The following is a 15276-nucleotide window of genomic DNA, read 5'->3' on the forward strand; positions in this document are numbered from 1 at the left end:
TGAGGTGGTATCTGCAGCCAATTCAGTTTGCACAGGAAGTCCAGCTTCTCTAGGATGGCACATCCATACGTACCATTGCAAGAAGGTTTGCTGTGTCTCCCAGTACAGTCTCAAGAGCATGGTGGAGATACCAGGAGATGGGCCGTTACGTGAGAAGAGCCGGAAAGGGCTGTAGAAAGCCATCAAACCCAGCAACAAGTCTGGTATCTGCTCCTTTGTGTGAGGAGGAACAGGAGGAGCACTGTAAGAGCCCTATACAATGAACACCAGCAGGATACTGGTGTGCATGTTTCTGACCAAAATGTCAGAAACAGATTCCATGAGGGAGGCATGAGGGTGTTCTCTAGTGGGATCAGTGCTCACAGCCCAGCACCGTGCAACTAGATTGGCATTCGCCAGGGAACATTAGAATCCGCCATTGGCGCCCCGTTCTCTTCACAGATGAGAGCAGGTTCACACTGGGAACATGTGACAGACATAAAAGAGCCTTGGAGACACCATGGTGAACGTTATTCTGTCTGCAACATCATCCAGCATGACTGGTTTGGCGGTGGGTCAGTGATGGTCTGGGGAGGCATATCCTTGGAGGGTCGCACAGACATCTATGTGCTAGCCAATGGTACCCTGACATATTCCTTATGTTTTCCAAATTGTCAAGTTTTACTATCTATGTTGAAACCAAAATCTGAAAAAATCTGAAACTGCTTTGGGTCTTAAAAACAACAAAATAATAAGATGTGTAAATTCATGGCGTTCATTAAAATGTTACACAGTCTGCAGCCTATATTTTATATATTCAATCAAAACTGAAACTTAGGTTGATTTGCTGTTTGTTTTGCTGTCAAAGCAGGAACAGGTTGAAAGTGCACCTTTAATGGTGTATTTTGAAGCACTCTGTAGAAACCCGAGAAGCTTTACTGCGTTATGATGTGTGTGGGCTCATCTTCTGGGAAATGCACAGACCACACGCGAAAAGGACTGTCATTAGGGAGGTTGCATCTGCTACTGTAGACTGCTATCCAGATCAATGGACAAATAAGCCTCTGACAGCACTCCAGATTGGCAGGCTGGACAGGCTTTCTTTTGATAGTGTGTAGTAACAGTATGCTGTGTTCTGTACAACACAAAGACAGCTAGCTGGACTAATGCCTGGCCTGCTGCCACTGAAATCTAGACTTGAGTGGGGTCCAATGTCAAATACAATGCAAAAACATTCCCAATTATCCAATTGAAATGGTTTTGTGGTACTTAGCGAGTATTTGTAGCTACTGAGTGTGATCTGACACCCGTTTCTCAGAGAAAAGCAGTAAAGTAGCCCCCTTACAATTAAATTTGGGAGGCGGATGCAAGCTCCACTATCTCCTAGCTTGACACTCTCTGCCTTCTAATGAAGTTGAAGAGAGTCAAATCTCATCACTGCACACAAACATTGTGTGTGATGACATTTTACTATAATCATTCTAATAAATGGAGGAGATATGCATCATAGAATATAATATATAATTATATATAATATATATAATACAAGCTCTATATAGATCTGTGGAGTAAAAACTGCATATTCAATGCAAGTATAGAAATTCCTATATTGTACAATGGTACCCTAACTCTAATTTGAGAGTATTTCCATTCATATTAAACTAACTGTATAGAAATTACGTCTCATTCTGTACATAGTCAGCATACAGTTTAACATTATGTATGAAAACGTTCACCACACTCTGCAAGCAATGATTGCTTCATTCTGCAACCGATTGATCAGCGCCAGTTCCTTTTTTTTCTCCACAGTCTTGCTATCACACAGGCACATATTCATCTTTATCTCATCCATCCACAAGACCTTTAACTCACTCAGGCACTTTTTGGTATTTTTGCACCTTGTAGTCCAGCCTCTACTATTAACAGTAATAGTATAGCAATAGCAACAGTAATAAAACAGTACCAACTGCATAGATGCAGTCTGTAGCCAAAGCACTGTAATCTGGTCCACTTGTTCGGGGCGGCAGCCTTCACCATGTTAGTGTCATTATCTGTTGTAATGCAGACTAGACGACTCTCATCTAGGCCCCAATCAGCTAAAGCTTCTCTAATCCCTGTTGCAATGTTCCTCTGGGAAAAATGCAGTTTGCAAACAGCGACGTTTCAGGTGGAAGTCCTCATTAATAAAGTGTACGGTCAGACTTATGTAGGGCTCCGTTGTCCGGCAGTACCACAAGTCTGTTGTTGCTGTATAATATTCCACTTGTGACAGCTCTGTTTCAACTTGTGTCTTGCATTTCTCGTACAGCTCTGGGATGGCAACTTGAGAAAAATAGTTGTGATATGGCATTACATACTGCTTCAAGCAAACGGATCATGAATTTAAAACCCTCTTTGGTAACCATGTTGATTGGTACCATGTCTTTGGCGATGTGAAATGTTATTGAATCTGTGCTTTTTTCTCTGCCGTTTGGAACCTTTCTTGTATGGTGTTTTTGCTTTGGACGGCATTGAGATGCTTTGCACTCGTCATATGAAGATTTGTGGTGCCGCCTTAATTTCTCAAACAAATTGGTCGTGTGGCCTTGTTGTGGCAACAATTGCAAGGCACTCTCGACAAGGTCCCTGTTTTTGGTCAACATCATCCTGTCTGTAGCCGAAATATTTCCATATAATTGACGATGCATTTCTTTTTGCAACCAAATTCTCAATTTTGTCTTTTTTCGCCGGTTCCTCACTCATCAGTTCGTCACACGCAAGCAGTGTCTGTATGTCAACCAAGTGAAGCAACGAACTCCATGTTTAAAATAATAATAATTATTATTATAATAAACTGTGTATCCAATAACCCATAAACCAGTGTAAATTATGTTATATCAGACAGATATAATGCTGGTTTTCCATTTGAAAAAAATAAATTGTAGACTGATGTATGTTTACCTTACTAAATCGCACGTGACTATTGTGGATGCATACATCGCAATGTCGATTGTGATGGTAATTCTATCGATCTACACTCTTAAAGGAGTAAGAAACAGAGACAAAAATCTCTTGGCACAATTAACAGTTTATTAATTATTTGCAAATAAGAGAGACGCGTCAAACGCTTACCCACATAATCGTCCAAGGAGTCTCTGATTCCATACATGCACAATCCGTATTTATTACAGTATAAAGGGGTGTGGTAAGATGCGGCCCAGCTGTCCTATGGCAATAAAACTTTCCCTTTGTTATGTTACTACCTAAGCTTCACACAAAGGACAAGCTATCCTTCTCCCCATAGGTAACTTCTTCAATTCTAAGAGTTCTTACAGCATCTGGACAGACAATAGATGCCCCCTATGCAAATACCAGATCCCCCAAATTCCTTTTCTAATTTGAATAAGTGGCTCTCAGTCCATTCATTTCCTGGAAACTGTTTTGAGCACCTGCAGTTCATGTGGATGCAAACTTACGTAGCAGGTTCCTCATTGGCTCCACAACAGTTATGCAGACAGGAATAACCTTTATGCAGACAGGAATAATAACAGTTATGCAGACAGGAATAATGCCATCAGGCCTAGGAATGATCTGAAGGAAGCAATGTCACTGCGGGCTAGAACATCCCTATTAGCAACTATGTCTGCTGTTCATCTTTGCAGATTACATGTCCCAAAACCTCAGCTTCTCCAGGTGGAACTTGCATTTCTTGGAAAGACCCATCTTAAGATGCACCTCATGCTCAGCAGCACTGGCTAACCCACAACTTACGCAGTTGTATCTAAATAGTCCATCATGAGTTATGTAGTTAAGTCTTTTCTGACCTTGTGTAGATGCACTTGGTGGTAGTATACATTTGCAAGATTGGATAGGCTAGAGTTTAGTTCTGAAATATACTGTGTGGAATGGGGAAACTGTCTTTAAGATTTGTCAGTATGATTTCTGAGGTCAAAACATATACGGATGTATTTTGTGTCACAATGATAGTTGAGACCCAGGGAGACACAGGAATTCTCAATTATGTCCCCTTTCAGCAGGCGATTGATTTCTGAAGAAACAGATTTTCTGCCAAAGAAGGGCAATCTCCTGACTTATTAGTGTACTGCTTTTACCTTCAATTATCAACCCTTACTTGACAACGCCAAAAGCCAAAAGCTGGTTCAGCATCAAAGGAGTAACTTGCGTGACTGGCTGTTTGATACAGAGTCTCTAGTAATGCAGTTTCAATGCAATTATTAAGTGAATGCCCAATGATGGTACTGACTTAACATTGCCAAAAGTATCTGGCACTGATAGTCATGGCAGGCCTGTGTGTCCAGGTGTCCCAACACATCCAGAACGGCTTGTAAGTAACCAGTCGTGCATCAGCATGATTAAGTGGAATGTCATCGAAGAATTTCACATTAAAATCCTCAGGCAGCAATGAAACAGAAGGTCCAGTGTCAACAATCAACTGTAATGCTGCCCATTTGCTGGGTGCACCCATTTCAACTGCAAAAACACTTTTATTCAGTGTAGGTGATGTACTTCAATTTCCCGGACATGTTTCTGAGGGTAACGAAACTTTTGAAAAATGTCCATGCAATTTGCATGTCAGATTAAGAGCAGGTCATTTTGGAGAGTTAGCAAGGAGGCTATTTGAGTCAAAACAGTAGCATTTCTGTGCCTTTCCAATTTGAGGACAGTTTACAGCATGTGACAGACATCCAAAACTGCTGTTGTTTGAACTTGTAACCACACAGAAGACTCCAAAACATATGGATATGTAATCGTCACTTGAAAACATCTGACAGATTAAGGTAAATAAATTTAACAAATTACATAAAACTCCCAATCCTTTTTTTTTAAATAAACAGAAATGATATTTCTTAGTGTGAAAATTACATATCCTTGTTTTTTATATGTTTATGTGCATCATTGTACAGTGTTATTTACACAACAAAATGAATTTTTACAATGTGCCTTTGAGTTTTTAATATTTTTTACTTGGATTGGAAAGTGAGATAAATCAAGTCACTCAAATCCAAGAATTTGCTATTCTTGAAGCCTTATTATGAGGTTGTATTTGCATTGTATTTTAGTTTTCAGTAAAGCAAATGTGTATTGGAGTAACTCAATTGTAATTTTAAAAAAATAGAAGAGTCCTTGACAAAACCTTCCTTTGGACAAGTAGGCCAATGACACTTCCATATAGAGATATCACACTAATCTGGTCGTTGTAAGACACCTGAACTGTGTGCTGGACCAGTATTTTCCTTGCTTCCTTGCTTATACTAGAAATCTAACTGATGTGTGGACCACACAAGTCTCTCCCACAAGAAGAGAATATTCATTTCACAATGTTTACAGAAAGATTGACTACTTCCTACTCAATACAAATTTCTTCTGTATTTGTACAATGCAAAGTACCACAAATATTGTAATCTCTTCTACATGCTTTTTGTGTTTTTCTTTATTCATCTTTTTTGTACTTGGTAAATTGATTGAAAACACATTGTCATTTACAGCAATCCAGACTATTTGAATTACTGAGGTAAATGTCCATGCTGGATGCTGAGACCTTGGGGTAGATGTTTTTTAAAACCTGCAATCATTGCCCTTCAATTATCCTTAAATTGAGGTTTATACTAAGTCAAAATATGCAATGTTTTAAGAATGGTTTGCTATATCACTTATCAATTTAGTATGGAGTATTAGAACTAATTAGCTGTGTTATAAAGACCTAATGTATAATGTAAAGTGTTTTTTGCCATTACACACAATACCACAATGAAAAACAGAAAATAATAATTGATTCTCAACTGACTTACCTGTAAGTAACAAAAAATAATTATTTAAAGAAAAGCAAACTGGGAAAGGGAGTGCACCAACACTCCCTGGACTGGTCCAACTATGCCATCTGGTGGTTCATTTGTACATGACCTTTTGAAGCTACTGTACTGGATTGTTTGAGTGGCTAATCATAAATCAGGCATAGTTAACAATGGACATTTCCAATCCAAGGAAAAATATAAAATAATCAAAGAGATATGTAATGTGGATATGTAATCTTCACGTGAACACTACAGATTGATAGATAGATTAATTTAATAATAAGATTATAATAATAAGATTATACCTAGCAATTAAGATTTTCTTTATCAACTGAAATTATATTTCATAGTGCAGAAAAAGTAAGTATACTTCTAGCTTCAAAATGTATCAATTTCTTGTAACTGACAGTCTCATATCAACTAGGATGATTTCTTGCCCACTCTTCTTTACAGTACTGCTTCATGTGTCATGTACTGTACAAGCAGTCCCCAAACCATAATGACATGGCCTCCATGCTTGACTGTTCAAATTAGGTTCTGTTTCAAGGCAGTGTTTTGTTGAGGTATTGTGGCAAAGCAACTCCACCTTTGACTCAACTCGGGGCACATTATTGCAGTAGTTCTGGTCTTTTTCCAGATGTTGTCCAGCAAATGTAAGACATATTTTGATAGACGTTTTTTGAGAGCAGAGGGTTCTTTGTTACCTCCCATGTAGGCCAAGTTTTTGTAGGCTCTTTCCTCATGCACTTCAACATTGAGAGGAAGCATGTAAATCTTGCCATGAGGTTCTTAAAGACTGTTGTGAGCATATTTTGGTCAGCACTTGGCCTGAAAATATAGATTGCCAGTGGTCTAGAGCTTTCTTTATTGTATAGCTGATTTGCTGCTTAGAAATCAAATGTATTCTGCGGGCCTCAGATTGGTCTTTTGATCTTGGCATGGTATGTTACCACACACCTAAATGGTAAAGGCAAAAACAGACCAAGTTTCTAATCTTTATTGAAGGTTGGAGCTAGTTTGTCTCATTCGTATGTTTTTGTGCACTAATTAAAGCCAACCTATGTGCTGATAAAGCTAGGGGTGTGCTAACTATCTGCATAAGAAAATTGCTGTTTCTGTTTATTTTAGTGGCACAAATGGCGTCAAGATTTCCTTTTGTTGTGTGGGTTACTTATATCAATGAATGTGGAATTTAGCTCAGATACTGATGTGTCCAAATATGCCATAACTTGCCTTGTTTGAGTATTTTATTCCTGCATTTATTAAAGACAAACACCTACTATAAGACCAAAGTGGCACCCCCTTCTCTATATAGTGCGATACTTCTAATCCGAGTGCTATTTGAGATGTAGCCTAAGCGGTTTAACAGCTGTCCTACTATTTTATTAATGCACTTCAGGGCAAAGGCCTAGTCGTTTAACTGTTGGCCCCATAACAGATCTCATGTGTCTTGTCTAATGGGTTATTAATGTCCAGGACAACAGTAGGTATGTAAATGTATAATATGAAAATGTCTGCAATTTCTGCATTGCTCTGGAGAAAACAGTCCATTAAATTATGTAAATGTGAACTGATAAAATCTTAACCAGGGTTAGAGTCAATTTCTTTCACAGTTTCAGAAATGAATGCATTGGAATTACTTATTCCATCTCAATATATAATTGTGTCCAACCATAGTGTTTTCTGACTTTCTGAATTCAGCAATACAAAAATAAAATAGTTAACCTACAATATATAACGTGCAATCTTATTTTAGGGACCATGACCACTCCAAATGTTTGTGCCTTTATTAATTGCCACTAAGGTGATGAATAAAGTTGCTTGAATTGAATTCCTCTACTAATTGAATTCCTCCAACCCAGCAGGTAAACAAAGTTTAGTGATGTGAGCCTTGGATAAACCTCAGACAGGATAAACCATATTAAATCCATGGCTGTATTTTTAGAATGCTGGCCTTTCTCTAAAGGGATTTACATGAACAGTAGTATTAACTTTCAAAGGGGACAGAGCTGAGTGGGTGACGGAATTGGAGGAGAAGGCAGGGCATAGACAAAGCCCTGAAGGCTGTGTTGACTGTCTCCAGCCTGGTCTGTCATCTCTCATTTGGCACACAGGTCTGGAGTCAGAGCAGAACTATGGGGCTCCACAGTAGAACAGTCAGATTGATTTGAAAGAACCTTGTTTATGTATTGCCAGTAAACTCTACAGTTACCACGCCAGCAAAACCAGAATTGTACACCAAAATGCGTCCTATTTCTGGTATATTGTTGATTAGGTCAGCAAAGTTGGCACACTTATTCAGATTAGTGACCGGAAAACACGTTTCCTTTTATCAAGTTTTGCCTTGTACAAAAATGCCCAATTTTTTATTAGCTAAAAAAAAGGCCTTTTGTTTATAGTAAAGCAGAGGCGTCGCTAGGTTCACAATACATTTTCGATGTAAACGGTAGCGGCCTACATGTCTACATTGTCATAATGCAGGATCGGAATTATAGATGAATAGATCAGGGGCAATTATTTTATTATTATTATTTTGTTCCATTTGATATCTGGGTCTATTCATAAAAGATCCGGGGCTATAGCCCTGGACACCCAGGGTTAACAACGCCACTGGAGAAAAGATTGAATCAGTCGAATTGAGATGAATGGCAATAGTGTGATGCATTTTTGGACTTTAAACCTGCACTAAGTGTTCTGAAAATAATACAAATGTAAGAAACAGCGTCCCCAATTCTTCCCTCTACTCCCCAGCATTTTGACAGCTTCATTCCAAGTTCAAAATATTCCAGTAGGCTGGACAACTTTTACAACCTTTAATCTGACAAAATTATGCACATTTCTTTTGAAAATTACTGTTATATCGCAATAACATTTCATATTAGATATTCATTCCAAGATCAAACTATTCTACCCTAGGGTGGACAACTTCTACAATCTTTGATTTGATCCAGTAAACACCAAAAATCAGCAAAGTTTTAATTTTGTCAAAAAGTTTCTTAGAAACTTAATTCCAAGTTCAAAATATTCTCCAGTATTCTGGACAACTTTTACAACAATTAAATTGATCTAAATAGTACCCTTGAATGTAATATATATTTTCTAACTTTGAAAATTACAATTATATTGCAATAACTTTTTCAAAAAGTATCATAGAAACTTAATTCCAAGTTCAGAATATTCGACCTGTCATGAATCAGTTTGCGGTACGACATAGGCGCAGAGTCGTAATGAATGGTATAATCCATGTTTTAATTCAAAAGAAGACTAAACAAAAGCAGCAACCAGTGAGGAGCCGGCGGAGGAGCAGGAGCCGGGAGAGCCGGCGGAGGAGCAGGCGCCGGGAGAGCCGGCGGAGGAGCAGGCGCTGGGAGAGCCGGCGGAGGAGCAGGCGCTGGGAGAGCCGGTGGAGGGTCAGGAACCGGGAGAGCCGGCGGAGGGTCAGGAGCCGGGAGAGCCGGCGGAGGGTCAGGAGCCAGGAGAGCCGGCGGAGGGTCAGGAGCCAGGAGAGCCGGCGGAGGGTCAGGAGCCACGGCCACGGGGCAGCGGAAGGAGCTGGGGGCTGCGGCCACTGGGCAGCGGGGGGCGTTGGCTGCGGCTCCTGGGCAGCGGGGGGCACTGGTTGCTCCTTGGGGCTGGCACCGGACGTAAGCCAGGCGTTGGCCGCACCAAGTCCTCACTCCGCCCAACCTCCGGGAAGGCCTCCGAGGATGGCAGCCGCGCCTCGGGTTCCTCCGACCGTCCCCACAGCACCCCCCCAATAAATGATTGGGGCTGACTAACGGAGGGTTGAGTACGTCGCCTCCGTCGACGTTTCCTCCGGGGTCGGATCTGAGCTGGCCAGGTTTGCAGCGGGGGACGGTAGGGGTTCTCCTACCGTCCATCTCTGCCGTGTCTCTTGGGGGTGGTTCATTCTGTCACGAATCAGGTTGCGGTAGGACACAGGTGCAGAGTCGTAATGAATGGTAAAATCCATGTTTTAATTCAAAAGAAGACAAAACAAAAGCAGCAACCAGTGATGTGGGCTATCCTATACAGGGACAAAACCAAAATGAACCACACAGGTGTGGCTAAACAAGGAACATAAATAGGGTCCCCAATTGGAGGCAACGATCAACACCTGACTCCAATTGGGGAGACCAAAAGGGTTGGAGGTGGCTAGAGGTGCCACCTCCTGTCCTTTCCTGACAATGCCCCCAGCCCAGCGCAGAGATGGCTAGGGGCATAGCCAGGACGTGACACAACCCTAGGGTGGACAACTTTTACAACATTTTTGGATCCAGAAATCACAACTAGAAAAATTTAACTTTTTCAAAAAGTATCATAGAAACTTCATACCAAGTTCAAGATATTCTTCCCTAGGGTGGACAACTTTTACAGTGGGTGGACAACTTTTCTAACCTTAGATTTTAATTTGGAATGAAGTTACTATGAAACTTTGTTCAAAAGCTATTGTGTTAAAACTGTGTTTTTCAAAGTTTGCAGAATTTTGAAGATTCTAGTTGGAGGTTTGAGTTGTGTTTCTGGATCAAATCAAAGGTTGTAAAAGTTGTCCACCCTAGAATATTTTGAACTTGGAAATAAGTTTCTATGATATTTTTGAAAAAGTTATTGCAATAAAACAGCGTTTTTCAAAGTCTGCGGAATTTTGAAGATTCTAGGTGGGATTTCTGGATCAAATCAAAGATTGTTAAGGTTGTCCACCCAGGGTAGAATATTTTCAACTTGGAATGAAGTTTCTATGATACTTAGAAAAATACAGTTTTAATGCAATAATTTTTTCACAAAGTATCATAGATAAATATTATTCTAGGATGTTTCAATTGAACTGTATTTTTCAATGTTTGAGAATATGTATAAAATCTAAGTGTCCTATTTACTTCAAATTAAAGCTTGTAAAAGTTGTGCAGCCTACTGTAGAATATTTTCTACTTGGAATGAAGTTTTCTATGATACTTTGTGAAAAGGTTATTGCGTTAAAACAGCGTTTTTCAAAGTTTGAAAATTTGTTTAAAATCTGTGTACTATTTCCATCAAATTAAATATTGTAAATGTTGTCCAGCCTACTGTAGACAATTTGGAACATGGAATTAAGTTTCTATTATATGTTTTGAAAATGTTTTAGAATGTGTGTAAAATCTAGTTTTTATTGTTTAATCAAATAAAGGCTTGTAAAAGTTGTCCAACCTAATATAGAATATTGTGATAAGTCAGTCATAGTTATCATTGAAGAATGCAAGTAGGTTTTAACGTTTAAATGTTTATTTCAAATGTCTGTTGAATCTCTGTTGAGTCATTTAAACAGTAGGAATGGTTTACTTGACGTTGGGAAATGGATTATACACTCACCTAAAGGATTATTAGGAACACCATACTAATACTGTGTTTGACCCCCTTTCACCTTCAGAACTGCCTTAATTCTATGTGGCATTGATTCAACAAGGTGCTGAAAGCATTCTTTAGAAATGTTGGCCCATATTGATAGGATAGCATCTTGCAGTTGATGGAGATTTGTGGGATGCACATCCAGGGCACGAAGCTCCCGTTCCACCACATCCCAAAGATGCTCTATTGGGTTGAGATCTGGTGACTGTGGGGGCCATTTCAGTACAGTGAACTCATTGTCATGTTCAAGAAACCAATTTGAAATGATTCCAGCTTTGTGACATGGTGCATTATCCTGCTGGAAGTAGCCATCAGAGGATGGGTACATGGTGGTCATAAAGGGATGGACATGGTCAGAAACAATGCTCAGGTAGACCGTGGCATTTAAACCATGCCCAATTGGCACTAAGGGGCCTAAAGTGTGCCAAGAAAACATCCCCCACACCATTAAACCACCACCAGCAGCCTGCACAGTGGTAACAAGGCATGATGGATCCATGTTCTCATTCTGTTTACGCCAAATTCTGACTCTACCATCTGAATGTCTTAAACTGTCCAATTTTGGTGAGCTCGTGCAAATTGTAGCCTCTTTTTCCTATTTGTAGTGGAGATGAGTGAAAATCCCAGTAACTGAGCAGATTGTGAAATACTCAGACCGGCCCGTCTGGCACCAACAACTATGCCACACTCAGAATTGCTTAAATCACCTTTCTTTCCCATTCTGACATTCAGTTTGGAGTTCAGGAGATTGTCTTGACCAGGACCACACCCCTAAATGCATTGAAGTAACTGCCATGTGATTGATTGATTAGATAATTGCATTAATGAGAAATTGAACAGGTGTTCCTAATAATCCTTTAGGTGAATGTATTATTACAGGTACATTTGTTTCTGTGTTTTTCTGGCTGCACTACACTACACTACATAGAACCAATGGTAATTTTGGTAAATTTTCACTAAACTTTGCTTTGACAATGAAGAATTTCTTCTCCTTCACTTCCCAAACAACTGCATTATTGACCCACCATGATCGTATGTACAGATAGCGGTCTACTTTTGCACGCTTTCATTTTGGTAGCAGTGTAAAGGGATGGATTCTCCACAAGGTATAACTATGTACACATCCCCAAAGTTCAGCTCCGGCAGGGATTTTGCTGTTTTTAACAATGAAAATAACACAGCGGATGCTGTATATGGGTCAAATGCCTAAGACGTGCAGTGTATTTGCATACCGTTGTTTTCATGTTTTGTATTTAACACGAGTTTGAATGTGATTGGTTAATTCTGAACACAGCCACATCCCAGTTATAAGAGGGTGTGCACACTTATGCAACCAGGTTATCCCATATGGAAAATAAATATATTTTTGTAATGCAAAATGTATGTAGAATGTATGATGAATATATGTCAAATACATTTAACTTAATTCAAAATACATTTCAGGTATCAAAATGTATTTCACCTTTTATTCTGAAATGTATTTAAAAATGTATACATACATTTATCTTTATTCAAAATACATTTCAGGTATCAAAATGTATTTCAAATGTATATAAAAATGTATAAATACATTTCTGTTTTGTCCAAATGTATTTCACCATCAACAATGCTCTCATTACAATTGTAATGTATTATAGACAATGCATTACAAAATGTATTTTGAAGCCTTTAATAAAATGCATTTTTCCTGTGAAAGTAAAAAGATGAAATGTAATTACTGACGTATTGATTATATCACATTTACGTGTTGAAAAACATTTTATAGATGTGTACATTACCAAAATAAATGTCATCTTAGTCACAAATATAGTCTAACGTACTATGGTAACTTAGTAATACCACTACTTGTCTTTTCAATCAATTTAATGCTGTTTGGAGTAGTGGATAGTGCCCCTGACTGTGGATTAAGGTTGCAGGTTCGAAACACAACCTTGCTGATTGTCTGATATATTTAGGCATGCATTTCAAAAATGCATAAAATAAATTTTTACAAATACATTTACGCGGCCAATTTCAAACATTTTGACATATATTTACCAAATGTATTCAGGAATACATTTTCCAAATGTATTCAAAAATATATTTAAAATACGTATGGGATTGTAAGGTTTTTATTTTTCATTTTTCTCCCTTGAAGATTTCAGTTTGTTTTTCAATTGGATTGTTCACATTATAGGTCACATTAAAAGTAGAAATATTTTCTGACATGATTTATCTTTGTCAGATAACCTGCCATTTTAACAGGGGTGTGTAGACTTTTTATATCCACTGTATATATAAACAAAGCATAATATAATAAGCTAAAATATCAGTACTTGTTGCTATGACCAACTGATTTCAGCCAGTGTATTGATCAATCCTTCCCTTTGGCCCACTGTTCTCCTTCACACACCTTGACTATTTACTCATGTCCTAAAACAGGGAGTGGGTATATGGACTAGATTGGTGGACTAGGTGATACAGGATTCATGAGCAAATGGGAAAAGTTACCCTGTTATTTTGTAGTATGCAGTTTTCACACAAATGAATGGGGAAATGTATCTAACTACGACATGCGCATTTGTTTATTTCTGATTTTGAGACTTGGCACATGTAAAATATTAAATACCTCAAATTAATGTCCACTGTTACTGAGGTTTATTGTATCATTCAAATTCTGAGTGTGTCCCATGAAAGATTTTATAGATCCCCTTCACCACTTATTGGATGTCTCTTTGTAATTACCTACAACAAGTTAATGATTTTTAAAGCTGTTTGATCATTTATAATGGTATTTATACATGTACATATATGTGTAGATGGCTTTATAATGTTTTTTCACTCTATTATGTTGCTGCAAATAATTTAGCATTGCATGCTTGTATCAAAAATGGATATCTCATGACAGTCTGGTTCTTTACATAGTAAATGCTTTCCCTAACCTCTGGACATCTTTATCTTTAATGCTAGCAAGGAGATAAGATGTTAGATGCAAGCAGGGGCGACTGGTCATTAGGGGTAGGTGGGGCACAGATGGTGGGGCATAGATGCTTGGGCTTTACTTGGAAGGGTAAATGTTGCAGTCCAAGTTGACAGTGCATACAGGCGCTCCATTGAGCAGCATAACAAACAGGTGGAGGAAAACAGGCACGTTTTTCTCAGTCAGATCACAACATGTATTAAACTGTGTGGAAAATGTGAAACCGCAAACTGGACTCGGCCTCTCTAATAGCATCAAGGGTGTGCTGGAACAACTGAAGCTGGGAGAAAAGCTTATCGCTCAGACCTTTGATGGTGCGGCTGTAATGAGTGGAAACGTCAGAGGGGTACAGACGCTAATGAAAGAGACATACCCACATGCCCAGTTAGTTCGCTGCTACAGTGGGGAGAACAAATATTTGATACACTGCCGATTTTGCAGGTTTTCCCACTTACAAAGCATGTAGAAGTCTGTAATTTTTATCATAGGTACTCTTCAACTGTGAGAGATGGAATCTAAAACAAAATCCAGAAAATCACATTGTATGATTTCTGAGTAATTCATTTGCATTTTATTGCATGACATAAGTATTTGATCACCTACCAACCAGCAAGAATTTTGGCTCTCACAGACCTGTTAGTTTTAGTCCTCCTGCACTCCACCTGTATTAACTGCTCCTCTTTGAACTCGTTACCTATATAAAAGACACCTGTCCACACACTCAATCAAACATACTCCAACCTCTCCACAATGGCCAAGACCAGAGAGCTGTATAAGGCTGGGATGGGCTACAGGACAATAGGCAAGCAGCTTGATGAGAAGGCAACAGCTGTTGGCGCAATTATTAGAACATGGAAGAAGTTCAAGATGATGGTCAATCTCCCTCGGTCTGGGGCTCCATGAAAGATCTCAAATCGTGGGGCATCAATGATCATGAGGAAGGTGAGGGATCAGCCCAGAACTACACGGCAGGACCTGGTCAATGACCTGAAGAGAGCTGGGACCACAGTCTCAAATAAAACCATTAGTAACACACTACTCCATCATGGATTAAAATCCTGCAGCGCATGCAAGGTCCCCCTGCTCAAGCCAGCGCATGGCCAGGCCTGCCAATGACCATCTGGATGATCCAGAGGAGGATCATGTGGTCTGATGAGACAAAAA

Source organism: Esox lucius, chromosome 20 (assembly GCF_011004845.1).
Source record: "Esox lucius isolate fEsoLuc1 chromosome 20, fEsoLuc1.pri, whole genome shotgun sequence".
Taxonomy (NCBI): Eukaryota; Metazoa; Chordata; class Actinopteri; order Esociformes; family Esocidae; genus Esox; species Esox lucius.